The 22,957-nt window shown below is 55.5% G+C and overlaps 23 non-coding genes across 23 annotated transcripts; all 23 read left to right on the plus strand.

Annotated features, from left to right (window-relative positions):
* The first annotated feature begins 724 nt into the window (after positions 1–724).
* LOC126178140 (5S ribosomal RNA) lies at positions 725–843 on the plus strand. Its single transcript, XR_007536054.1, has one exon. It is a non-coding gene; the product is annotated as a 5S ribosomal RNA (ribosomal RNA).
* Positions 844–1,702: 859 nt separating this feature from the next.
* LOC126178142 (5S ribosomal RNA) lies at positions 1,703–1,821 on the plus strand. Its single transcript, XR_007536056.1, has one exon. It is a non-coding gene; the product is annotated as a 5S ribosomal RNA (ribosomal RNA).
* An 871-nt stretch (positions 1,822–2,692) lies between these two features.
* Positions 2,693–2,811, plus strand: LOC126178055 (5S ribosomal RNA). Its single transcript, XR_007535972.1, has one exon. It is a non-coding gene; the product is annotated as a 5S ribosomal RNA (ribosomal RNA).
* An 858-nt stretch (positions 2,812–3,669) lies between these two features.
* LOC126178225 (5S ribosomal RNA) lies at positions 3,670–3,788 on the plus strand. Its single transcript, XR_007536136.1, has one exon. It is a non-coding gene; the product is annotated as a 5S ribosomal RNA (ribosomal RNA).
* Positions 3,789–4,626: 838 nt separating this feature from the next.
* On the plus strand, positions 4,627–4,745 carry LOC126178172 (5S ribosomal RNA). The gene has a single exon (XR_007536085.1). It is a non-coding gene; the product is annotated as a 5S ribosomal RNA (ribosomal RNA).
* Positions 4,746–5,593: 848 nt separating this feature from the next.
* On the plus strand, positions 5,594–5,712 carry LOC126178307 (5S ribosomal RNA). Its single transcript, XR_007536214.1, has one exon. It is a non-coding gene; the product is annotated as a 5S ribosomal RNA (ribosomal RNA).
* An 846-nt stretch (positions 5,713–6,558) lies between these two features.
* On the plus strand, positions 6,559–6,677 carry LOC126178253 (5S ribosomal RNA). Its single transcript, XR_007536163.1, has one exon. It is a non-coding gene; the product is annotated as a 5S ribosomal RNA (ribosomal RNA).
* An 848-nt stretch (positions 6,678–7,525) lies between these two features.
* Positions 7,526–7,644, plus strand: LOC126178308 (5S ribosomal RNA). Its single transcript, XR_007536215.1, has one exon. It is a non-coding gene; the product is annotated as a 5S ribosomal RNA (ribosomal RNA).
* Positions 7,645–8,490: 846 nt separating this feature from the next.
* Positions 8,491–8,609, plus strand: LOC126178173 (5S ribosomal RNA). The gene has a single exon (XR_007536086.1). It is a non-coding gene; the product is annotated as a 5S ribosomal RNA (ribosomal RNA).
* Positions 8,610–9,457: 848 nt separating this feature from the next.
* Positions 9,458–9,576, plus strand: LOC126178309 (5S ribosomal RNA). Its single transcript, XR_007536216.1, has one exon. It is a non-coding gene; the product is annotated as a 5S ribosomal RNA (ribosomal RNA).
* An 846-nt stretch (positions 9,577–10,422) lies between these two features.
* LOC126178174 (5S ribosomal RNA) lies at positions 10,423–10,541 on the plus strand. The gene has a single exon (XR_007536087.1). It is a non-coding gene; the product is annotated as a 5S ribosomal RNA (ribosomal RNA).
* Positions 10,542–11,390: 849 nt separating this feature from the next.
* Positions 11,391–11,509, plus strand: LOC126178399 (5S ribosomal RNA). Its single transcript, XR_007536303.1, has one exon. It is a non-coding gene; the product is annotated as a 5S ribosomal RNA (ribosomal RNA).
* An 841-nt stretch (positions 11,510–12,350) lies between these two features.
* On the plus strand, positions 12,351–12,469 carry LOC126178175 (5S ribosomal RNA). Its single transcript, XR_007536088.1, has one exon. It is a non-coding gene; the product is annotated as a 5S ribosomal RNA (ribosomal RNA).
* Positions 12,470–13,317: 848 nt separating this feature from the next.
* Positions 13,318–13,436, plus strand: LOC126178410 (5S ribosomal RNA). Its single transcript, XR_007536314.1, has one exon. It is a non-coding gene; the product is annotated as a 5S ribosomal RNA (ribosomal RNA).
* Positions 13,437–14,278: 842 nt separating this feature from the next.
* On the plus strand, positions 14,279–14,397 carry LOC126178177 (5S ribosomal RNA). Its single transcript, XR_007536090.1, has one exon. It is a non-coding gene; the product is annotated as a 5S ribosomal RNA (ribosomal RNA).
* Positions 14,398–15,245: 848 nt separating this feature from the next.
* Positions 15,246–15,364, plus strand: LOC126178473 (5S ribosomal RNA). The gene has a single exon (XR_007536370.1). It is a non-coding gene; the product is annotated as a 5S ribosomal RNA (ribosomal RNA).
* Positions 15,365–16,210: 846 nt separating this feature from the next.
* Positions 16,211–16,329, plus strand: LOC126178178 (5S ribosomal RNA). Its single transcript, XR_007536091.1, has one exon. It is a non-coding gene; the product is annotated as a 5S ribosomal RNA (ribosomal RNA).
* An 848-nt stretch (positions 16,330–17,177) lies between these two features.
* On the plus strand, positions 17,178–17,296 carry LOC126178311 (5S ribosomal RNA). Its single transcript, XR_007536217.1, has one exon. It is a non-coding gene; the product is annotated as a 5S ribosomal RNA (ribosomal RNA).
* Positions 17,297–18,142: 846 nt separating this feature from the next.
* On the plus strand, positions 18,143–18,261 carry LOC126178179 (5S ribosomal RNA). Its single transcript, XR_007536092.1, has one exon. It is a non-coding gene; the product is annotated as a 5S ribosomal RNA (ribosomal RNA).
* Positions 18,262–19,109: 848 nt separating this feature from the next.
* Positions 19,110–19,228, plus strand: LOC126178312 (5S ribosomal RNA). The gene has a single exon (XR_007536218.1). It is a non-coding gene; the product is annotated as a 5S ribosomal RNA (ribosomal RNA).
* An 846-nt stretch (positions 19,229–20,074) lies between these two features.
* Positions 20,075–20,193, plus strand: LOC126178180 (5S ribosomal RNA). The gene has a single exon (XR_007536093.1). It is a non-coding gene; the product is annotated as a 5S ribosomal RNA (ribosomal RNA).
* Positions 20,194–21,036: 843 nt separating this feature from the next.
* LOC126178181 (5S ribosomal RNA) lies at positions 21,037–21,155 on the plus strand. Its single transcript, XR_007536094.1, has one exon. It is a non-coding gene; the product is annotated as a 5S ribosomal RNA (ribosomal RNA).
* Positions 21,156–22,006: 851 nt separating this feature from the next.
* LOC126178424 (5S ribosomal RNA) lies at positions 22,007–22,125 on the plus strand. Its single transcript, XR_007536326.1, has one exon. It is a non-coding gene; the product is annotated as a 5S ribosomal RNA (ribosomal RNA).
* Positions 22,126–22,957: the final 832 nt, after the last annotated feature.

The raw sequence follows: 22,957 nt of genomic DNA on the forward strand, positions 1-22,957 counted from the left end.
GGAGAATGTGCTAACCAAGTTTGCCAAGAAGACTTTGAAAACGACAAAACAGTACGAATCGGCAGGTGATTTCTGAAATACGTCACCGCCTATTCTTGTGTAGGAGTGTAGAGTTCCAAATTTGATTTGTAACCACGAATTTATTCCTTAGTCGTCTCGTCTCGTCTCGTCTCGTCTCGTCTCGTCCCGCAGACGTTTGTCGTGCTTGCGCTGTCATATGGACCACGACCCGAGCGGCAGCGAGCGGCAGTCGAGCAAAGTCGGGACAAGTCGGGACGGGGACAGGGACAGGGATAGGAATGGTGCGAATGCACTGCAAACTACGCAGACACCTGGTGTGAGGCGCGGCGAGGCGAGGCGAGGCGAGGCGAGGAATCCCACATCGCTACCAGTGGGCCCTCCAGCACGACACTGCCACACCCCGCACAGGCCCTCCGCTGAACACCAGGGACAAGATGCGTCCTCCGCTAGTGTCGAAGGCTGAACGCGCCCAGCGAATGACAGGGGGTGCAACGAGCAGCAGTGCGTCTCACACACGCGGCGGTGCGCCCGCCAATTCGGCCGTCACTCTGCTGGGACGCCGGGCGCGCCTCCCCGCGCCGTCCTCGAGGAACTGGCGGTTGCGGAAGGAAGCGCTTTCGTCAAATGCGGCCGAAAACTAACATTTTGTGTGTTGTGAGAAAAGCCGAACGCGAATTCTGCCGTGCTCCTACATTAGATGAGCGCCAACGGCCATACCATGATGAATACACCGGTTCTCGTCCGATCACCGAAGTTAAGCATCATCGGGTCCGGCTAGTACTTGGATGGGTGACCGCCTGGGAAACCCGGGTGCTGTTGGCTCCCTTTCTGTTTTTTTTTTTTTGTAATGTCGCCAGCCCAATTTTCAAACTACCTTTCTGTTGTGACAAAGATGCTTCCTTAAGCCTTTTAAACTACTGTAATGGTACGAAAATGCAGTAATTAACTCAGTTTGAGGGAGAATGTGCTAACCAAGTTTGCCAAGAAGACTTTGAAAACGACAAAACAGTACGAATCGGCAGGTGATTTCTGAAATACGTCACCGCCTATTCTTGTGTAGGAGTGTAGAGTTCCAAATTTGATTTGTAACCACGAATTTATTCCTTAGTCGTCTCGTCTCGTCTCGTCTCGTCTCGTCTCGTCCCGCAGACGTTTGTCGTGCTTGCGCTGTCATATGGACCACGACCCGAGCGGCAGCGAGCGGCAGTCGAGCAAAGTCGGGACAAGTCGGGACGGGGACAGGGACAGGGATAGGAATGGTGCGAATGCACTGCAAACTACGCAGACACCTGGTGTGAGGCGCGGCGAGGCGAGGCGAGGCGAGGCGAGGAATCCCACATCGCTACCAGTGGGCCCTCCAGCACGACACTGCCACACCCCGCACAGGCCCTCCGCTGAACACCAGGGACAAGATGCGTCCTCCGCTAGTGTCGAAGGCTGAACGCGCCCAGCGAATGACAGGGGGTGCAACGAGCAGCAGTGCGTCTCACACACGCGGCGGTGCGCCCGCCAATTCGGCCGTCACTCTGCTGGGACGCCGGGCGCGCCTCCCCGCGCCGTCCTCGAGGAACTGGCGGTTGCGGAAGGAAGCGCTTTCGTCAAATGCGGCCGAAAACTAACGTTTTGTGTGTTGGGAGAAAAGCCGAACGCGAATTCTGCCGTGCTCCTACATTAGATGAGCGCCAACGGCCATACCATGATGAATACACCGGTTCTCGTCCGATCACCGAAGTTAAGCATCATCGGGTCCGGCTAGTACTTGGATGGGTGACCGCCTGGGAAACCCGGGTGCTGTTGGCTCCCTTTCTGTTTTTTTTTTTTTTTGTAATGTCGCCAGCCCAATTTTCAAACTACCTTTCTGTTGTGACAAAGATGCTTCCTTAAGCCTTTTAAACTACTGTAATGGTACGAAAATGCAGTAATTAACTCAGTTTGAGGGAGAATGTGCTAACCAAGTTTGCCAAGAAGACTTTGAAAACGACAAAACAGTACGAATCGGCAGGTGATTTCTGAAATACGTCACCGCCTATTCTTGTGTAGGAGTGTAGAGTTCCAAATTTGATTTGTAACCACGAATTTATTCCTTAGTCGTCTCGTCTCGTCTCGTCTCGTCTCGTCTCGTCCCGCAGACGTTTGTCGTGCTTGCGCTGTCATATGGACCACGACCCGAGCGGCAGCGAGCGGCAGTCGAGCAAAGTCGGGACAAGTCGGGACGGGGACAGGGACCGGGATAGGAATGGTGCGAATGCACTGCAAACTACGCAGACACCTGGTGTGAGGCGCGGCGAGGCGAGGCGAGGCGAGGCGAGGCGAGGCGAGGAAGCCCACATCGCTACCAGTGGGCCCTCCAGCACGACACTGCCACACCCCGCACAGGCCCTCCGCTGAACACCAGGGACAAGATGCGTCCTCCGCTAGTGTCGAAGGCTACACGCGCCCAGCGAATGACAGGGGGTGCAACGAGCAGCAGTGCGTCTCACACACGCGGCGGTGCGCCCGCCAATTCGGCCGTCACTCTGCTGGGACGCCGGGCGCGCCTCATCGCTCCGTCCTCGAGGAACTGGCGGTTGCGGAAGGAAGCGCTTTCGTCAAATGCGGCCGAAAACTAACATTTTGTGTGTTGGGAGAAAAGCCGAACGCGAATTCTGCCGTGCTCCTACATTAGATGAGCGCCAACGGCCATACCATGATGAATACACCGGTTCTCGTCCGATCACCGAAGTTAAGCATCATCGGGCCCGGCTAGTACTTGGATGGGTGACCGCCTGGGAAACCCGGGTGCTGTTGGCTCCCTTCCTGTTTTTTTTTTTTTGTAATGTCGCCAGCCCAATTTTCAAACTACCTTTCTGTTGTGACAAAGATGCTTCCTTAAGCCTTTAAACTACTGTAATGGTACGAAAATGCAGTAATTAACTCAGTTTGAGGGAGAATGTGCTAACCAAGTTTGCCAAGAAGACTTTGAAAACGACAAAACAGTACGAATCGGCAGGTGATTTCTGAAATACGTCACCGCCTATTGTTGTGTAGGAGTGTAGAGTTCCAAATTTGATTTGTAACCACGAATTTATTCCTTAGTCGTCTCGTCTCGTCTCGTCTCGTCTCGTCCCGCAGACGTTTGTCGTGCTTGCGCTGTCATATGGACCACGACCCGAGCGGCAGCGAGCGGCAGTCGAGCAAAGTCGGGACTAGTCGGGACGGGGACAGGGACCGGGATAGGAATGGTGCGAATGCACTGCAAACTACGCAGACACCTGGTGTGAGGCGCGACGAAGCGAGGCGAGGCGAGGCGAGGCGAGGAAGCCCACATCGCTACCAGTGGGCCCTCCAGCACGACACTGCCACACCCCGCACAGGCCCTCCGCTGAACACCAGGGACAAGATGCGTCCTCCGCTAGTGTCGAAGGCTGAACGCGCCCAGCGAATGACAGGGGGTGCAACGAGCAGCAGTGCGTCTCACACACGCGGCGGTGCGCCCGCCAATTCGGCCGTCACTCTGCTGGGACGCCGGGCGCGCCTCCCCGCGCCGTCCTCGAGGAACTGGCGGTTGCGGAAGGAAGCGCTTTCGTCAAATGCGGCCGAAAACTAACATTTTGTGTGTTGGGAGAAAAGCCGAACGCGAATTCTGCCGTGCTCCTACATTAGATGAGCGCCAACGGCCATACCATGATGAATACACCGGTTCTCGTCCGATCACCGAAGTTAAGCATCATCGGGCCCGGCTAGTACTTGGATGGGTGACCGCATGGGAAACCCGGGTGCTGCTGGCTCCCTTCCTGTTTTTTTTTTTTTTTATGTCGCCAGCCCAATTTTCAAACTACCTCTCTGTTGTGACAAAGATGCTTCTTTAAGCCTTTTAAACTACTGTAATGGTACGAAAATGCAGTAATTAACTCAGTTTGAGGGAGAATGTGCTAACCAAGTTTGCCAAGAAGACTTTGAAAACGACAAAACAGTTCGAATCGGCAGGTGATTTCTGAAATACCTCACCGCCTATTGTTGTGTAGGAGTGTAGAGTTCCAAATTTGATTTGTAACCACGAATTTATCCCTTAGTCGTCTCGTCTCGTCTCGTCCCGCAGACGTTTGTCGTGCTTGCGCTGTCATATGGACCACGACCCGAGCGGCAGCGAGCGGCAGTCGAGCAAAGTCGCGACAAGTCGGGACGGGGACAGGGACCGGGATAGGAATGGTGCGAATGCACTGCAAACTACGCAGACACCTGGTGTGAGGCGCGGCGAGGCGAGGCGAGGCGAGGCGAGGCGAGGAAGCCCACATCGCTACCAGTGGGCCCTCCAGCACGACACTGCCACACCCCGCACAGGCCCTCCGCTGAACACCAGGGACAAGATGCGTCCTCCGCTAGTGTCGAAGGCTGAACGCGCCCAGCGAATGACAGGGGGTGCAACGAGCAGCACACACGCGGCGGTGCGCCCGCCAATTCGGCCGTCACTCTGCTGGGACGCCGGGCGCGCCTCCCCGCGCCGTCCTCGAGGAACTGGCGGTTGCGGAAGGAAGCGCTTTCGTCAAATGCGGCCGAAAACTAACATTTTGTGTGTTGGGAGAAAAGCCGAACGCGAATTCTGCCGTGCTCCTACATTAGATGAGCGCCAACGGCCATACCATGATGAATACACCGGTTCTCGTCCGATCACCGAAGTTAAGCATCATCGGGCCCGGCTAGTACTTGGATGGGTGACCGCCTGGGAAACCCGGGTGCTGCTGGCTCCCTTCCTGTTTTTTTTTTATGTCGCCAGCCCAATTTTCAAACTACCTCTCTGTTGTGACAAAGATGCTTCTTTAAGCCTTTTAAACTACTGTAATGGTACGAAAATGGAGTAATTAACACAGTTTGAGGGAGAATGTGCTAACCAAGTTTGCCAAGAAGACTTTGAAAACGACAAAACAGTTCGAATCGGCAGGTGATTTCTGAAATACGTCACCGCCTATTGTTGTGTAGGAGTGTAGAGTTCCAAATTTGATTTGTAACCACGAATTTATTCCTTAGTCGTCTCGTCTCGTCTCGTCCCGCAGACGTTTGTCGTGCTTGCGCTGTCATATGGACCACGACCCTAGCGGCAGCGAGCGGCAGTCGAGCAAAGTCGGGACAAGTCGGGACGGCGACAGGGACAGGGATAGGAATGGTGCGAATGCACTGCAAACTACGCAGACACCTGGTGTGAGGCGAGGCGAGCCGAGGCGAGGCGAGGCGAGGCGAGGCGAGGAAGCCCACATCGCTACCAGTGGGCCCTCCAGCACGACATAGCCACACCCCGCACAGGCCCTCCGCTGAACACCAGGGACAAGGTGCGTCCTCCGCTAGTGTCGAAGGCTGCACGCGCCCAGCGAATGACAGGGGGTGCAACGAGCAGCAGTGCGTCTCACACACGCGGCGGTGCGCCCGCCAATTCGGCCGTCACTCTGCTGGGACGCCGGGCGCGCCTCCCCGCGCCGTCCTCGAGGAACTGGCGGTTGCGGAAGGAAGCGCTTTCGTCAAATGCGGCCGAAAACTAACATTTTGTGTGTTGTGAGAAAAGCCGAACGCGAATTCTGCCGTGCTCCTACATTAGATGAGCGCCAACGGCCATACCATGATGAATACACAGGTTCTCGTCCGATCACCGAAGTTAAGCATCATCGGGCACGGCTAGTACTTGGATGGGTGACCGCCTGGGAAACCCGGGTGCTGTTGGCTCCCTTCCTGTTTTTTTTTTGTCATGTCGCCAGCCCAATTTTCAAACTACCTTTCTGTTGTGACAAAGATGCTTCCTTAAGCCTTTTAAACTACGGTAATGGTACGAAAATGCAGTAATTAACTCAGTTTGAGGGAGAATGTGCTAACCAAGTTTGCCAAGAAGACTTTGAAAACGACAAAACACTACGAATCGGCAGGTGATTTCTGAAATACGTCACCGCCTATTGTTGTGTAGGAGTGTAGAGTTCCAAATTTGATTTGTAACCACGAATTTATTCCTTAGTCTTCTCGTCTCGTCTCGTCTCGTCTCGTCCCGCAGACGTTTGTCGTGCTTGCGCTGTCATATGGACCACGACCCGAGCGGCAGCGAGCGGCAGTCGAGCAAAGTCGCGACAAGTCGGGACGGGGACAGGGACCGAGATAGGAATGGTGCGAATGCACTGCAAACTACGCAGACACCTGGTGTGAGGCGCGGCGAGGCGAGGCGAGGCGAGGCGAGGCGAGGAAGCCCACATCGCTACCAGTGGGCCCTCCAGCACGACACTGCCACACCCCGCACAGGCCCTCCGCTGAACACCAGGGACAAGATGCGTCCTCCGCTAGTGTCGAAGGCTGAACGCGCCCAGCGAATGACAGGGGGTGCAACGAGCAGCACACACGCGGCGGTGCGCCCGCCAATTCGGCCGTCACTCTGCTGGGACGCCGGGCGCGCCTCCCCGCGCCGTCCTCGAGGAACTGGCGGTTGCGGAAGGAAGCGCTTTCGTCAAATGCGGCCGAAAACTAACATTTTGTGTGTTGGGAGAAAAGCCGAACGCGAATTCTGCCGTGCTCCTACATTAGATGAGCGCCAACGGCCATACCATGATGAATATACCGGTTCTCGTCCGATCACCGAAGTTAAGCATCATCGGGCCCGGCTAGTACTTGGATGGGTGACCGCCTGGGAAACCCGGGTGCTGCTGGCTCCCTTCCTGTTTTTTTTTTATGTCGCCAGCCCAATTTTCAAACTACCTCTCTGTTGTGACAAAGATGCTTCTTTAAGCCTTTTAAACTACTGTAATGGTACGAAAATGGAGTAATTAACACAGTTTGAGGGAGAATGTGCTAACCAAGTTTGCCAAGAAGACTTTGAAAACGACAAAACAGTTCGAATCGGCAGGTGATTTCTGAAATACGTCACCGCCTATTGTTGTGTAGGAGTGTAGAGTTCCAAATTTGATTTGTAACCACGAATTTATTCCTTAGTCGTCTCGTCTCGTCTCGTCCCGCAGACGTTTGTCGTGCTTGCGCTGTCATATGGACCACGACCCGAGCGGCAGCGAGCGGCAGTCGAGCAAAGTCGGGACAAGTCGGGACGGGGACAGGGACAGGGATAGGAATGGTGCGAATGCACTGCAAACTACGCAGACACCTGGTGTGAGGCGAGGCGAGCCGAGGCGAGGCGAGGCGAGGCGAGGCGAGGAAGCCCACATCGCTACCAGTGGGCCCTCCAGCACGACATTGCCACACCCCGCACAGGCCCTCCGCTGAACACCAGGGACAAGGTGCGTCCTCCGCTAGTGTCGAAGGCTGCACGCGCCCAGCGAATGACAGGGGGTGCAACGAGCAGCAGTGCGTCTCACACACGCGGCGGTGCGCCCGCCAATTCGGCCGTCACTCTGCTGGGACGCCGGGCGCGCCTCCCCGCGCCGTCCTCGAGGAACTGGCGGTTGCGGAAGGAAGCGCTTTCGTCAAATGCGGCCGAAAACTAACATTTTGTGTGTTGTGAGAAAAGCCGAACGCGAATTCTGCCGTGCTCCTACATTAGATGAGCGCCAACGGCCATACCATGATGAATACACAGGTTCTCGTCCGATCACCGAAGTTAAGCATCATCGGGCACGGCTAGTACTTGGATGGGTGACCGCCTGGGAAACCCGGGTGCTGTTGGCTCCCTTCCTGTTTTTTTTTTGTCATGTCGCCAGCCCAATTTTCAAACTACCTTTCTGTTGTGACAAAGATGCTTCCTTAAGCCTTTTAAACTACTGTAATGGTACGAAAATGCAGTAATTAACTCAGTTTGAGGGAGAATGTGCTAACCAAGTTTGCCAAGAAGACTTTGAAAACGACAAAACAGTACGAATCGGCAGGTGATTTCTGAAATACGTCACCGCCTATTGTTGTGTAGGAGTGTAGAGTTCCAAATTTGATTTGTAACCACGAATTTATTCCTTAGTCGTCTCGTCTCGTCTCGTCTCGTCTCGTCCCGCAGACGTTTGTCGTGCTTGCGCTGTCATATGGACCACGACCCGAGCGGCAGCGAGCGGCAGTCGAGCAAAGTCGCGACAAGTCGGGACGGGGACAGGGACCGGGATAGGAATGGTGCGAATGCACTGCAAACTACGCAGACACCTGGTGTGAGGCGCGGCGAGGCGAGGCGAGGCGAGGCGAGGCGAGGAAGCCCACATCGCTACCAGTGGGCCCTCCAGCACGACACTGCCACACCCCGCACAGGCCCTCCGCTGAACACCAGGGACAAGATGCGTCCTCCGCTAGTGTCGAAGGCTGAACGCGCCCAGCGAATGACAGGGGGTGCAACGAGCAGCACACACGCGGCGGTGCGCCCGCCAATTCGGCCGTCACTCTGCTGGGACGCCGGGCGCGCCTCCCCGCGCCGTCCTCGAGGAACTGGCGGTTGCGGAAGGAAGCGCTTTCGTCAAATGCGGCCGAAAACTAACATTTTGTGTGTTGGGAGAAAAGCCGAACGCGAATTCTGCCGTGCTCCTACATTAGATGAGCGCCAACGGCCATACCATGATGAATACACCGGTTCTCGTCCGATCACCGAAGTTAAGCATCATCGGGCCCGGCTAGTACTTGGATGGGTGACCGCCTGGGAAACCCGGGTGCTGCTGGCTCCCTTCCTGTTTTTTTTTTATGTCGCCAGCCCAATTTTCAAACTACCTCTCTGTTGTGACAAAGATGCTTCTTTAAGCCTTTTAAACTACTGTAATGGTACGAAAATGGAGTAATTAACACAGTTTGAGGGAGAATGTGCTAACCAAGTTTGCCAAGAAGACTTTGAAAACGACAAAACAGTTCGAATCGGCAGGTGATTTCTGAAATACGTCACCGCCTATTGTTGTGTAGGAGTGTAGAGTTCCAAATTTGATTTGTAACCACGAATTTATTCCTTAGTCGTCTCGTCTCGTCTCGTCCCGCAGACGTTTGTCGTGCTTGCGCTGTCATATGGACCACGACCCTAGCGGCAGCGAGCGGCAGTCGAGCAAAGTCGGGACAAGTCGGGACGGCGACAGGGACAGGGATAGGAATGGTGCGAATGCACTGCAAACTACGCAGACACCTGGTGTGAGGCGAGGCGAGCCGAGGCGAGGCGAGGCGAGGCGAGGCGAGGAAGCCCACATCGCTACCAGTGGGCCCTCCAGCACGACATAGCCACACCCCGCACAGGCCCTCCGCTGAACACCAGGGACAAGGTGCGTCCTCCGCTAGTGTCGAAGGCTGCACGCGCCCAGCGAATGACAGGGGGTGCAACGAGCAGCAGTGCGTCTCACACACGCGGCGGTGCGCCCGCCAATTCGGCCGTCACTCTGCTGGGACGCCGGGCGCGCCTCCCCGCGCCGTCCTCGAGGAACTGGCGGTTGCGGAAGGAAGCGCTTTCGTCAAATGCGGCCGAAAACTAACATTTTGTGTGTTGTGAGAAAAGCCGAACGCGAATTCTGCCGTGCTCCTACATTAGATGAGCGCCAACGGCCATACCATGATGAATACACAGGTTCTCGTCCGATCACCGAAGTTAAGCATCATCGGGCACGGCTAGTACTTGGATGGGTGACCGCCTGGGAAACCCGGGTGCTGTTGGCTCCCTTCCTGTTTTTTTTTTGTCATGTCGCCAGCCCAATTTTCAAACTACCTTTCTGTTGTGACAAAGATGCTTCCTTAAGCCTTTTAAACTACTGTAATGGTACGAAAATGCAGTAATTAACTCAGTTTGAGGGAGAATGTGCTAACCAAGTTTGCCAAGAAGACTTTGAAAACGACAAAACACTACGAATCGGCAGGTGATTTCTGAAATACGTCACCGCCTATTGTTGTGTAGGAGTGTAGAGTTCCAAATTTGATTTGTAACCACGAATTTATTCCTTAGTCGTCTCGTCTCGTCTCGTCTCGTCTCGTCCCGCAGACGTTTGTCGTGCTTGCGCTGTCATATGGACCACGACCCGAGCGGCAGCGAGCGGCAGTCGAGCAAAGTCGCGACAAGTCGGGACGGGGACAGGGACCGAGATAGGAATGGTGCGAATGCACTGCAAACTACGCAGACACCTGGTGTGAGGCGCGGCGAGGCGTGGCGAGGCGAGGCGAGGCGAGGAAGCCCACATCGCTACCAGTGGGCCCTCCAGCACGACACTGCCACACCCCGCACAGGCCCTCCGCTGAACACCAGGGACAAGATGCGTCCTCCGCTAGTGTCGAAGGCTGAACGCGCCCAGCGAATGACAGGGGGTGCAACGAGCAGCACACACGCGGCGGTGCGCCCGCCAATTCGGCCGTCACTCTGCTGGGACGCCGGGCGCGCCTCCCCGCGCCGTCCTCGAGGAACTGGCGGTTGCGGAAGGAAGCGCTTTCGTCAAATGCGGCCGAAAACTAACATTTTGTGTGTTGGGAGAAAAGCCGAACGCGAATTCTGCCGTGCTCCTACATTAGATGAGCGCCAACGGCCATACCATGATGAATACACCGGTTCTCGTCCGATCACCGAAGTTAAGCATCATCGGGCCCGGCTAGTACTTGGATGGGTGACCGCCTGGGAAACCCGGGTGCTGCTGGCTCCCTTCCTGTTTTTTTTTTTATGTCGCCAGCCCAATTTTCAAACTACCTCGCTGTTGTGACAAAGATGCTTCTTTAAGCCTTTTAAACTACTGTAATGGTACGAAAATGCAGTAATTAACTCAGTTTGAGGGAGAATGTGCTAACCAAGTTTGCCAAGAAGACTTTGAAAACGACAAAACAGTTCGAATCGGCAGGTGATTTCTGAAATACGTAACCGCCTATTGTTGTGTAGGAGTGTAGAGTTCCAAATTTGATTTGTAACCACGAATTTATCCCTTAGTCGTCTCGTCTCGTCTCGTCCCGCAGACGTTTGTCGTGCTTGCGCTGTCATATGGACCACGACCCGAGCGGCAGCGAGCGGCAGTCGAGCAAAGTCGGGACAAGTCGGGACGGGGACAGGGACAGGGATAGGAATGGTGCGAATGCACTGCAAACTACGCAGACACCTGGTGTGAGGCGAGGCGAGCCGAGGCGAGGCGAGGCGAGGCGAGGCGAGGAAGCCCACATCGCTACCAGTGGGCCCTCCAGCACGACATTGCCACACCCCGCACAGGCCCTCCGCTGAACACCAGGGACAAGGTGCGTCCTCCGCTAGTGTCGAAGGCTGCACGCGCCCAGCGAATGACAGGGGGTGCAACGAGCAGCAGTGCGTCTCACACACGCGGCGGTGCGCCCGCCAATTCGGCCGTCACTCTGCTGGGACGCCGGGCGCGCCTCCCCGCGCCGTCCTCGAGGAACTGGCGGTTGCGGAAGGAAGCGCTTTCGTCAAATGCGGCCGAAAACTAACATTTTGTGTGTTGTGAGAAAAGCCGAACGCGAATTCTGCCGTGCTCCTACATTAGATGAGCGCCAACGGCCATACCATTATGAATACACAGGTTCTCGTCCGATCACCGAAGTTAAGCATCATCGGGCACGGCTAGTACTTGGATGGGTGACCGCCTGGGAAACCCGGGTGCTGTTGGCTCCCTTCCTGTTTTTTTTTTGTCACGTCGCCAGCCCAATTTTCAAACTACCTTTCTGTTGTGACAAAGATGCTTCCTTAAGCCTTTTAAACTACTGTAATGGTACGAAAATGCAGTAATTAACTCAGTTTGAGGGAGAATGTGCTAACCAAGATTGCCAAGAAGACTTTGAAAACGACAAAACACTACGAATCGGCAGGTGATTTCTGAAATACGTCACCGCCTATTGTTGTGTAGGAGTGTAGAGTTCCAAATTTGATTTGTAACGACGAATTTATTCCTTAGTCGTCTCGTCTCGTCTCGTCTCGTCTCGTCCCGCAGACGTTTGTCGTGCTTGCGCTGTCATATGGACCACGACCCGAGCGGCAGCGAGCGGCAGTCGAGCAAAGTCGCGACAAGTCGGGACGGGGACAGGGACCGGGATAGGAATGGTGCGAATGCACTGCAAACTACGCAGACACCTGGTGTGAGGCGCGGCGAGGCGAGGCGAGGCGAGGCGAGGAAGCCCACATCGCTACCAGTGGGCCCTCCAGCACGACACTGCCACACCCCGCACAGGCCCTCCGCTGAACACCAGGGACAAGATGCGTCCTCCGCTAGTGTCGAAGGCTACACGCGCCCAGCGAATGACAGGGGGTGCAACGAGCAGCACACACGCGGCGGTGCGCCCGCCAATTCGGCCGTCACTCTGCTGGGACGCCGGGCGCGCCTCCCCGCGCCGTCCTCGAGGAACTGGCGGTTGCGGAAGGAAGCGCTTTCGTCAAATGCGGCCGAAAACTAACATTTTGTGTGTTGGGAGAAAAGCCGAACGCGAATTCTGCCGTGCTCCTACATTAGATGAGCGCCAACGGCCATACCATGATGAATACACCGGTTCTCGTCCGATCACCGAAGTTAAGCATCATCGGGCCCGGCTAGTACTTGGATGGGTGACCGCCTGGGAAACCCGGGTGCTGCTGGCTCCCTTCCTGTTTTTTTTTTATGTCGCCAGCCCAATTTTCAAACTACCTCTCTGTTGTGACAAAGATGCTTCTTTAAGCCTTTTAAACTACTGTAATGGTACGAAAATGGAGTAATTAACACAGTTTGAGGGAGAATGTGCTAACCAAGTTTGCCAAGAAGACTTTGAAAACGACAAAACAGTTCGAATCGGCAGGTGATTTCTGAAATACGTCACCGCCTATTGTTGTGTAGGAGTGTAGAGTTCCAAATTTGATTTGTAACCACGAATTTATCCCTTAGTCGTCTCGTCTCGTCTCGTCCCGCAGACGTTTGTCGTGCTTGCGCTGTCATATGGACCACGACCCGAGCGGCAGCGAGCGGCAGTCGAGCAAAGTCGGGACAAGTCGGGACGGGGACAGGGACAGGGATAGGAATGGTGCGAATGCACTGCAAACTACGCAGACACCTGGTGTGAGGCGAGGCGAGCCGAGGCGAGGCGAGGCGAGGCGAGGCGAGGAAGCCCACATCGCTACCAGTGGGCCCTCCAGCACGACATTGCCACACCCCGCACAGGCCCTCCGCTGAACACCAGGGACAAGGTGCGTCCTCCGCTAGTGTCGAAGGCTGCACGCGCCCAGCGAATGACAGGGGGTGCAACGAGCAGCAGTGCGTCTCACACACGCGGCGGTGCGCCCGCCAATTCGGCCGTCACTCTGCTGGGACGCCGGGCGCGCCTCCCCGCGCCGTCCTCGAGGAACTGGCGGTTGCGGAAGGAAGCGCTTTCGTCAAATGCGGCCGAAAACTAACATTTTGTGTGTTGTGAGAAAAGCCGAACGCGAATTCTGCCGTGCTCCTACATTAGATGAGCGCCAACGGCCATACCATTATGAATACACAGGTTCTCGTCCGATCACCGAAGTTAAGCATCATCGGGCACGGCTAGTACTTGGATGGGTGACCGCCTGGGAAACCCGGGTGCTGTTGGCTCCCTTCCTGTTTTTTTTTTTGTCACGTCGCCAGCCCAATTTTCAAACTACCTTTCTGTTGTGACAAAGATGCTTCCTTAAGCCTTTTAAACTACTGTAATGGTACGAAAATGCAGTAATTAACTCAGTTTGAGGGAGAATGTGCTAACCAAGATTGCCAAGAAGACTTTGAAAACGACAAAACACTACGAATCGGCAGGTGATTTCTGAAATACGTCACCGCCTATTGTTGTGTAGGAGTGTAGAGTTCCAAATTTGATTTGTAACGACGAATTTATTCCTTAGTCGTCTCGTCTCGTCTCGTCTCGTCTCGTCCCGCAGACGTTTGTCGTGCTTGCGCTGTCATATGGACCACGACCCGAGCGGCAGCGAGCGGCAGTCGAGCAAAGTCGCGACAAGTCGGGACGGGGACAGGGACCGGGATAGGAATGGTGCGAATGCACTGCAAACTACGCAGACACCTGGTGTGAGGCGCGGCGAGGCGAGGCGAGGCGAGGCGAGGAAGCCCACATCGCTACCAGTGGGCCCTCCAGCACGACACTGCCACACCCCGCACAGGCCCTCCGCTGAACACCAGGGACAAGATGCGTCCTCCGCTAGTGTCGAAGGCTACACGCGCCCAGCGAATGACAGGGGGTGCAACGAGCAGCACACACGCGGCGGTGCGCCCGCCAATTCGGCCGTCACTCTGCTGGGACGCCGGGCGCGCCTCCCCGCGCCGTCCTCGAGGAACTGGCGGTTGCGGAAGGAAGCGCTTTCGTCAAATGCGGCCGAAAACTAACATTTTGTGTGTTGGGAGAAAAGCCGAACGCGAATTCTGCCGTGCTCCTACATTAGATGAGCGCCAACGGCCATACCATGATGAATACACCGGTTCTCGTCCGATCACCGAAGTTAAGCATCATCGGGCCCGGCTAGTACTTGGATGGGTGACCGCCTGGGAAACCCGGGTGCTGCTGGCTCCCTTCCTGTTTTTTTTTTATGTCGCCAGCCCAATTTTCAAACTACCTCTCTGTTGTGACAAAGATGCTTCTTTAAGCCTTTTAAACTACTGTAATGGTACGAAAATGGAGTAATTAACACAGTTTGAGGGAGAATGTGCTAACCAAGTTTGCCAAGAAGACTTTGAAAACGACAAAACAGTTCGAATCGGCAGGTGATTTCTGAAATACGTCACCGCCTATTGTTGTGTAGGAGTGTAGAGTTCCAAATTTGATTTGTAACCACGAATTTATTCCTTAGTCGTCTCGTCTCGTCTCGTCCCGCAGACGTTTGTCGTGCTTGCGCTGTCATATGGACCACGACCCGAGCGGCAGCGAGCGGCAGTCGAGCAAAGTCGGGACAAGTCGGGACGGGGACAGGGACAGGGATAGGAATGGTGCGAATGCACTGCAAACTACGCAGACACCTGGTGTGAGGCGAGGCGAGCCGAGGCGAGGCGAGGCGAGGCGAGGCGAGGAAGCCCACATCGCTACCAGTGGGCCCTCCAGCACGACATTGCCACACCCCGCACAGGCCCTCCGCTGAACACCAGGGACAAGGTGCGTCCTCCGCTAGTGTCGAAGGCTGCACGCGCCCAGCGAATGACAGGGGGTGCAACGAGCAGCAGTGCGTCTCACACACGCGGCGGTGCGCCCGCCAATTCGGCCGTCACTCTGCTGGGACGCCGGGCGCGCCTCCCCGCGCCGTCCTCGAGGAACTGGCGGTTGCGGAAGGAAGCGCTTTCGTCAAATGCGGCCGAAAACTAACATTTTGTGTGTTGGGAGAAAAGCCGAACGCGAATTCTGCCGTGCTCCTACATTAGATGAGCGCCAACGGCCATACCATGATGAATACACAGGTTCTCGTCCGATCACCGAAGTTAAGCATCATCGGGCACGGCTAGTACTTGGATGGGTGACCGCCTGGGAAACCCGGGTGCTGCTGGCTCCCTTCCTGTTTTTTTTTTGTCATGTCGCCAGCCCAATTTTCAAACTACCTTTCTGTTGTGACAAAGATGCTTCCTTAAGCCTTTTAAACTACTGTAATGGTACGAAAATGCAGTAATTAACTCAGTTTGAGGGAGAATGTGCTAACCAAGTTTGCCAAGAAGACTTTGAAAACGACAAAACACTACGAATCGGCAGGTGATTTCTGAAATACGTCACCACCTATTGTTGTGTAGGAGTGTAGAGTTCCAAATTTGATTTGTAACCACGAATTTATTCCTTAGTCGTCTCGTCTCGTCTCGTCTCGTCTCGTCCCGCAGACGTTTGTCGTGCTTGCGCCGTCATATGGACCACGACCCGAGCGGCAGCGAGCGGCAGTCGAGCAAAGTCGCGACAAGTCGGGACGGGGACAGGGACCGGGATAGGAATGGTGCGAATGCACTGCAAACTACGCAGACACCTGGTGTGAGGCGAGGCGAGGCGAGGCGAGGCGAGGCGAGGCGAGGTAGCCCACATCGCTACCAGTGGGCCCTCCAGCACGACACTGCCACACCCCGCACAGGCCCTCCGCTGAACACCAGGGACAAGATGCGTCCTCCGCTAGTGTCGAAGGCTGAACGCGCCCAGCGAATGACAGGGGGTGCAACGAGCAGCACACACGCGGCGGTGCGCCCGCCAATTCGGCCGTCACTCTGCTGGGACGCCGGGCGCGCCTCCCCGCGCCGTCCTCGAGGAACTGGCGGTTGCGGAAGGAAGCGCTTTCGTCAAATGCGGCCGAAAACTAACATTTTGTGTGTTGGGAGAAAAGCTGAACGCGAATTCTGCCGTGCTCCTACATTAGATGAGCGCCAACGGCCATACCATGATGAATACACCGGTTCTCGTCCGATCACCGAAGTTAAGCATCATCGGGCCCGGCTAGTACTTGGATGGGTGACCGCCTGGGAAACCCGGGTGCTGCTGGCTCCCTTCCTGTTTTTTTTTTATGTCGCCAGCCCAATTTTCAAACTACCTCTCTGTTGTGACAAAGATGCTTCTTTAAGCCTTTTAAACTACTGTAATGGTACGAAAATGGAGTAATTAACACAGTTTGAGGGAGAATGTGCTAACCAAGTTTGCCAAGAAGACTTTGAAAACGACAAAACAGTTCGAATCGGCAGGTGATTTCTGAAATACGTCACCGCCTATTGTTGTGTAGGAGTGTAGAGTTCCAAATTTGATTTGTAACCACGAATTTATTCCTTAGTCGTCTCGTCTCGTCTCGTCCCGCAGACGTTTGTCGTGCTTGCGCTGTCATATGGACCACGACCCGAGCGGCAGCGAGCGGCAGTCGAGCAAAGTCGGGACAAGTCGGGACGGGGACAGGGACAGGGATAGGAATGGTGCGAATGCACTGCAAACTACGCAGACACCTGGTGTGAGGCGAGGCGAGCCGAGGCGAGGCGAGGCGAGGCGAGGCGAGGAAGCCCACATCGCTACCAGTGGGCCCTCCAGCACGACATTGCCACACCCCGCACAGGCCCTCCGCTGAACACCAGGGACAAGGTGCGTCCTCCGCTAGTGTCGAAGGCTGCACGCGCCCAGCGAATGACAGGGGGTGCAACGAGCAGCAGTGCGTCTCACACACGCGGCGGTGCGCCCGCCAATTCGGCCGTCACTCTGCTGGGACGCCGGGCGCGCCTCCCCGCGCCGTCCTCGAGGAACTGGCGGTTGCGGAAGGAAGCGCTTTCGTCAAATGCGGCCGAAAACTAACATTTTGTGTGTTGTGAGAAAAGCCGAACGCGAATTCTGCCGTGCTCCTACATTAGATGAGCGCCAACGGCCATACCATGATGAATACACAGGTTCTCGTCCGATCACCGAAGTTAAGCATCATCGGGCACGGCTAGTACTTGGATGGGTGACCGCCTGGGAAACCCGGGTGCTGTTGGCTCCCTTCCTGTTTTTTTTTTGTCATGTCGCCAGCCCAATTTTCAAACTACCTTTCTGTTGTGACAAAGATGCTTCCTTAAGCCTTTTAAACTACTGTAATGGTACGAAAATGCAGTAATTAACTCAGTTTGAGGGAGAATGTGCTAACCAAGTTTGCCAAGAAGACTTTGAAAACGACAAAACACTACGAATCGGCAGGTGATTTCTGAAATACGTCACCGCCTATTGTTGTGTAGGAGTGTAGAGTTCCAAATTTGATTTGTAACCACGAATTTATTCCTTAGTCGTCTCGTCTCGTCTCGTCTCGTCTCGTCCCGCAGACGTTTGTCGTGCTTGCGCTGTCATATGGACCACGACCCGAGCGGCAGCGAGCGGCAGTCGAGCAAAGTCGCGACAAGTCGGGACGGGGACAGGGACCGGGATAGGAATGGTGCGAATGCACTGCAAACTACGCAGACACCTGGTGTGAGGCGCGGCGAGGCGAGGCGAGGCGAGGCGAGGCGAGGTAGCCCACATCGCTACCAGTGGGCCCTCCAGCACGACACTGCCACACCCCGCACAGGCCCTCCGCTGAACACCAGGGACAAGATGCGTCCTCCGCTAGTGTCGAAGGCTGAACGCGCCCAGCGAATGACAGGGGGTGCAACGAGCAGCACACACGCGGCGGTGCGCCCGCCAATTCGGCCGTCACTCTGCTGGGACGCCGGGCGCGCCTCCCCGCGCCGTCCTCGAGGAACTGGCGGTTGCGGAAGGAAGCGCTTTCGTCAAATGCGGCCGAAAACTAACATTTTGTGTGTTGGGAGAAAAGCTGAACGCGAATTCTGCCGTGCTCCTACATTAGATGAGCGCCAACGGCCATACCATGATGAATACACCGGTTCTCGTCCGATCACCGAAGTTAAGCATCATCGGGCCCGGCTAGTACTTGGATGGGTGACCGCCTGGGAAACCCGGGTGCTGCTGGCTCCCTTCCTGTTTTTTTTTTATGTCGCCAGCCCAATTTTCAAACTACCTCTCTGTTGTGACAAAGATGCTTCTTTAAGCCTTTTAATCTACTGTAATGGTACGAAAACGGAGTAATTAACACAGTTTGAGGGAGAATGTGCTAACCAAGTTTGCCAAGAAGACTTTGAAAACGACAAAACAGTTCGAATCGGCAGGTGATTTCTGAAATACGTCACCGCCTATTGTTGTGTAGGAGTGTAGAGTTCCAAATTTGATTTGTAACCACGAATTTATTCCTTAGTCGTCTCGTCTCGTCTCGTCCCGCAGACGTTTGTCGTGCTTGCGCTGTCATATGGACCACGACCCGAGCGGCAGCGAGCGGCAGTCGAGCAAAGTCGGGACAAGTCGGGACGGGGACAGGGACAGGGATAGGAATGGTGCGAATGCACTGCAAACTACGCAGACACCTGGTGTGAGGCGAGGCGAGCCGAGGCGAGGCGAGGCGAGGCGAGGCGAGGAAGCCCACATCGCTACCAGTGGGCCCTCCAGCACGACATTGCCACACCCCGCACAGGCCCTCCGCTGAACACCAGGAACAAGGTGCGTCCTCCGCTAGTGTCGAAGGCTGCACGCGCCCAGCGAATGACAGGGGGTGCAACGAGCAGCAGTGCGTCTCACACACGCGGCGGTGCGCCCGCCAATTCGGCCGTCACTCTGCTGGGACGCCGGGCGCGCCTCCCCGCGCCGTCCTCGAGGAACTGGCGGTTGCGGAAGGAAGCGCTTTCGTCAAATGCGGCCGAAAACTAACATTTTGTGTGTTGGGAGAAAAGCCGAACGCGAATTCTGCCGTGCTCCTACATTAGATGAGCGCCAACGGCCATACCATGATGAATACACAGGTTCTCGTCCGATCACCGAAGTTAAGCATCATCGGGCACGGCTAGTACTTGGATGGGTGACCGCCTGGGAAACCCGGGTGCTGTTGGCTCCCTTCCTGTTTTTTTTTTGTCATGTCGCCAGCCCAATTTTCAAACTACCTTTCTGTTGTGACAAAGATGCTTCCTTAAGCCTTTTAAACTACTGTAATGGTACGAAAATGCAGTAATTAACTCAGTTTGAGGGAGAATGTGCTAACCAAGTTTGCCAAGAAGACTTTGAAAACGACAAAACACTACGAATCGGCAGGTGATTTCTGAAATACGTCACCGCCTATTGTTGTGTAGGAGTGTAGAGTTCCAAATTTGATTTGTAACCACGAATTTATTCCTTAGTCGTCTCGTCTCGTCTCGTCTCGTCTCGTCCCGCAGACGTTTGTCGTGCTTGCGCTGTCATATGGACCACGACCCGAGCGGCAGCGAGCGGCAGTCGAGCAAAGTCGCGACAAGTCGGGACGGGGACAGGGACCGGGATAGGAATGGTGCGAATGCACTGCAAACTACGCAGACACCTGGTGTGAGGCGCGGCGAGGCGAGGCGAGGCGAGGCGAGGCGAGGTAGCCCACATCGCTACCAGTGGGCCCTCCAGCACGACACTGCCACACCCCGCACAGGCCCTCCGCTGAACACCAGGGACAAGATGCGTCCTCCGCTAGTGTCGAAGGCTGAACGCGCCCAGCGAATGACAGGGGGTGCAACGAGCAGCACACACGCGGCGGTGCGCCCGCCAATTCGGCCGTCACTCTGCTGGGACGCCGGGCGCGCCTCCCCGCGCCGTCCTCGAGGAACTGGCGGTTGCGGAAGGAAGCGCTTTCGTCAAATGCGGCCGAAAACTAACATTTTGTGTGTTGGGAGAAAAGCTGAACGCGAATTCTGCCGTGCTCCTACATTAGATGAGCGCCAACGGCCATACCATGATGAATACACCGGTTCTCGTCCGATCACCGAAGTTAAGCATCATCGGGCCCGGCTAGTACTTGGATGGGTGACCGCCTGGGAAACCCGGGTGCTGCTGGCTCCCTTCCTGTTTTTTTTTTATGTCGCCAGCCCAATTTTCAAACTACCTCTCTGTTGTGACAAAGATGCTTCTTTAAGCCTTTTAAACTACTGTAATGGTACGAAAATGGAGTAATTAACACAGTTTGAGGGAGAATGTGCTAACCAAGTTTGCCAAGAAGACTTTGAAAACGACAAAACAGTTCGAATCGGCAGGTGATTTCTGAAATACGTCACCGCCTATTGTTGTGTAGGAGTGTAGAGTTCCAAATTTGATTTGTAACCACGAATTTATTCCTTAGTCGTCTCGTCTCGTCTTGTCCCGCAGACGTTTGTCGTGCTTGCGCTGTCATATGGACCACGACCCGAGCGGCTGCGAGCGGCAGTCGAGCAAAGTCGGGACAAGTCGGGACGGGGACAGGGACCGGGATAGGAATGGTGCGAATGCACTGCAAACTACGCAGACACCTGGTGTGAGGCGCGACGAGGCGAGGCGAGGCGAGGCGAGGCGAGGAAGCCCACATCGCTACCAGTGGGCCCTCCAGCACGACACTGCCATACCCCGCACAGGCCCTCCGCTGAACACCAGGGACAAGATGCGTCCTCCGCTAGTGTCGAAGGCTGAACGCGCCCAGCGAATGACAGGGGGTGCAACGAGCAGCAGTGCGTCTCACACACGCGGCGGTGCGCCCGCCAATTCGGCCGTCACTCTGCTGGGACGCCGGGCGCGCCTCCCCGCGCCGTCCTCGAGGAACTGGCGGTTGCGGAAGGAAGCGCTTTCGTCAAATGCGGCCGAAAACTAACATTTTGTGTGTTGGGAGAAAAGCCGAACGCGAATTCTGCCGTGCTCCTACATTAGATGAGCGCCAACGGCCATACCATGATGAATACACCGGTTCTCGTCCGATCACCGAAGTTAAGCATCATCGGGCCCGGCTAGTACTTGGATGGGTGACCGCCTGGGAAACCCGGGTGCTGCTGGCTCCCTTCCTGTTTTTTTTTTTTTATGTCGCCAGCCCAATTTTCAAACAACCTCTCTGTTGTGACAAAGATGCTTCTTTAAGCCTTTTAAACTACTGTAATGGTACGAAAATGCAGTAATTAACTCAGTTTGAGGGAGAATGTGCTAACCAAGTTTGCCAAGAAGACTTTGAAAACGACAAAACAGTTCGAATCGGCAGGTGATTTCTGAAATACGTAACCGCCTATTGTTGTGTAGGAGTGTAGAGTTCCAAATTTGATTTGTAACCACGAATTTATCCCTTAGTCGTCTCGTCTCGTCTCGTCCCGCAGACGTTTGTCGTGCTTGCGCTGTCATATGGACCACGACCCGAGCGGCAGCGAGCGGCAGTCGAGCAAAGTCGGGACAAGTCGGGACGGGGACAGGGACAGGGATAGGAATGGTGCGAATGCACTGCAAACTACGCAGACACCTGGTCTGAGGCGAGGCGAGCCGAGGCGAGGCGAGGCGAGGCGAGGCGAGGAAGCCCACATCGCTACCAGTGGGCCCTCCAGCACGACATTGCCACACCCCGCACAGGCCCTCCGCTGAACACCAGGGACAAGGTGCGTCCTCCGCTAGTGTCGAAGGCTGCACGCGCCCAGCGAATGACAGGTGGTGCAACGAGCAGCAGTGCGTCTCACACACGCGGCGGTGCGCCCGCCAATTCGGCCGTCACTCTGCTGGGACGCCGGGCGCGCCTCCCCGCGCCGTCCTCGAGGAACTGGCGGTTGCGGAAGGAAGCGCTTTCGTCAAATGCGGCCGAAAACTAACATTTTGTGTGTTGTGAGAAAAGCCGAACGCGAATTCTGCCGTGCTCCTACATTAGATGAGCGCCAACGGCCATACCATTATGAATACACAGGTTCTCGTCCGATCACCGAAGTTAAGCATCATCGGGCACGGCTAGTACTTGGATGGGTGACCGCCTGGGAAACCCGGGTGCTGTTGGCTCCCTTCCTGTTTTTTTTTTTGTCATGTCGCCAGCCCAATTTTCAAACTACCTTTCTGTTGTGACAAAGATGCTTCCTTAAGCCTTTTAAACTACTGTAATGGTACGAAAATGCAGTAATTAACTCAGTTTGAGGGAGAATGTGCTAACCAAGTTTGCCAAGAAGACTTTGAAAACGACAAAACAGTTCGAATCGGCAGGTGATTTCTGAAATACGTAACCGCCTATTGTTGTGTAGGAGTGTAGAGTTCCAAATTTGATTTGTAACCACGAATTTATCCCTTAGTCGTCTCGTCTCGTCTCGTCCCGCAGACGTTTGTCGTGCTTGCGCTGTCATATGGACCACGACCCGAGCGGCAGCGAGCGGCAGTCGAGCAAAGTCGGGACAAGTCGGGACGGGGACAGGGACAGGGATAGGAATGGTGCGAATGCACTGCAAACTACGCAGACACCTGGTCTGAGGCGAGGCGAGCCGAGGCGAGGCGAGGCGAGGCGAGGCGAGGAAGCCCACATCGCTACCAGTGGGCCCTCCAGCACGACATTGCCACACCCCGCACAGGCCCTCCGCTGAACACCAGGGACAAGGTGCGTCCTCCGCTAGTGTCGAAGGCTGCACGCGCCCAGCGAATGACAGGTGGTGCAACGAGCAGCAGTGCGTCTCACACACGCGGCGGTGCGCCCGCCAATTCGGCCGTCACTCTGCTGGGACGCCGGGCGCGCCTCCCCGCGCCGTCCTCGAGGAACTGGCGGTTGCGGAAGGAAGCGCTTTCGTCAAATGCGGCCGAAAACTAACATTTTGTGTGTTGTGAGAAAAGCCGAACGCGAATTCTGCCG

The sequence above is a fragment of the Schistocerca cancellata genome, chromosome 3, assembly GCF_023864275.1.
Source record: "Schistocerca cancellata isolate TAMUIC-IGC-003103 chromosome 3, iqSchCanc2.1, whole genome shotgun sequence".
Lineage (NCBI taxonomy): Eukaryota > Metazoa > Arthropoda > Insecta > Orthoptera > Acrididae > Schistocerca > Schistocerca cancellata.